This window comes from Ricinus communis, chromosome 2, assembly GCF_019578655.1.
Source record: "Ricinus communis isolate WT05 ecotype wild-type chromosome 2, ASM1957865v1, whole genome shotgun sequence".
Lineage (NCBI taxonomy): Eukaryota > Viridiplantae > Streptophyta > Magnoliopsida > Malpighiales > Euphorbiaceae > Ricinus > Ricinus communis.
The window spans coordinates 15,500,490-15,502,174 of record NC_063257.1 but is presented as its reverse complement, the minus strand read 5'-3'; positions in this window follow the sequence as shown (position 1 = coordinate 15,502,174).

Here is a 1,685-nt window from a genome sequence, read left to right as displayed (position 1 = left end):
GAAACCCGTAGTAAGCCTGACACTCACTGATTTAAACAAATCTCATCTCAAATTAATATTATTAAAACCACAAATCATCTTAATAGTTACACTTTACAAAATTACTTCGGTCTACCAGAAAAACTAGGCGAGACCCGAAGCTCAGAAAATTTACAACTGATACATTTACTATTACTACTGCGGAGAATCTAAGATTTACCAATTTACATACCAAATCAAATACATCACCCGATGATGAAGGAGTCGGGTTACTGAATAAGAGTCGCGAGAGAACTAACAGTCACGAATCTGAAAAAAAAATATAAATGGAGACTGTCAGTCTCGAGAGTGAGTTAAAATCAAATAATTTGGGGACTATTGCATTCTTCTCAGAAAATATAGATTATTCAAATCAGTATATCAAACCATGCACATAAATACCAATCATACTATAATCATACCCTATTACTTTCTTCATAGAAAATATTGATCATTCGAATCAATATATCAACCATGCACGTGAATACAATCCATATTATAATCATACCATAATAAATAAATAAATGAATAAATAAAAATATATTTTTACTTTTACGGGACGAGTGGCTCGGTAGAACCCTAAACCCCAAAATCTAGTAGCCATTCGGCTCTCTTAATCCAATAAGACTGGCGCCCCGAGAGCAATGCTCGACCAGGGACCTTACCTCCAGTCTGGTCACTTAAGTATCCAAATAAGAAATCTAGTAGCCATTCGGCTCTCTTAATCCAATAAGACTGGCGCCCCGAGAGCAATGCTCGACCAGGGACCTTACCTCCGGCAATTTACACAAATCAGCCCAGAGAGCCATGCTCGACCAGGGCAAACCCATAAATATCTTATTACATGTCCATGATTATTATCGGTGCGCACGCGGTCCTGATGTAACCCATCAGGCGGCATGTTCTACAAGCCACATTTCCCAAAACGCAATCATCACATATAATAAATATCATTGTCTGATGAACTCAACCAACACATATCGAAATAAAGATTAAAGATTTAAGGTAAAACAACGTGCAATTTGTGAGGGGAAAAATAATACCGTTTATCTTATTATAACATACTAATAATAATATTTATATTATTTCAAATATTAATAATCAAGTGAAATCATTTATTTTGCGATACTAATAATCATATTAAGCACAAATTCTAAATAGCATATTAAAATCAGACTAGCAATAGCGCAAAGATTAAATGACTTTAACTCACAAGTTTGGCGACCTCCTAGCTCTGCTCCGGTGCCTCGGTAGGAGCGAGCCGAACGAACTGACAATCTAGTCACGGAAAATAATTTATCAAAACGATGAAACAATCGATCTTTAATCTTAGGTCTAGACTCCTAGGACTGACTGTCTAAGAATCTCGACTCAGGAGAATTCTACCGAAAATCCGGCAGAACCTCCTCTACAACACGAACATTACCCCCCATAAAAACGGGTCCAGGACCTGCCAGAAAAACACTCCAAATACTTAACGATTCAAACAATAGGAGTCGGGTCCCCAAACTTCACTATTTCCCGACTCCGCCACACAGCACAAAACACAAGGCAGGCAGCTGACAGACAATTATTTTTGACTCACAATATCATCAAATACACAATATAACCCAATAAACACAAATAAACCAAGAATTTCTAAAATTAACAGGCCAAAGAAAATTACT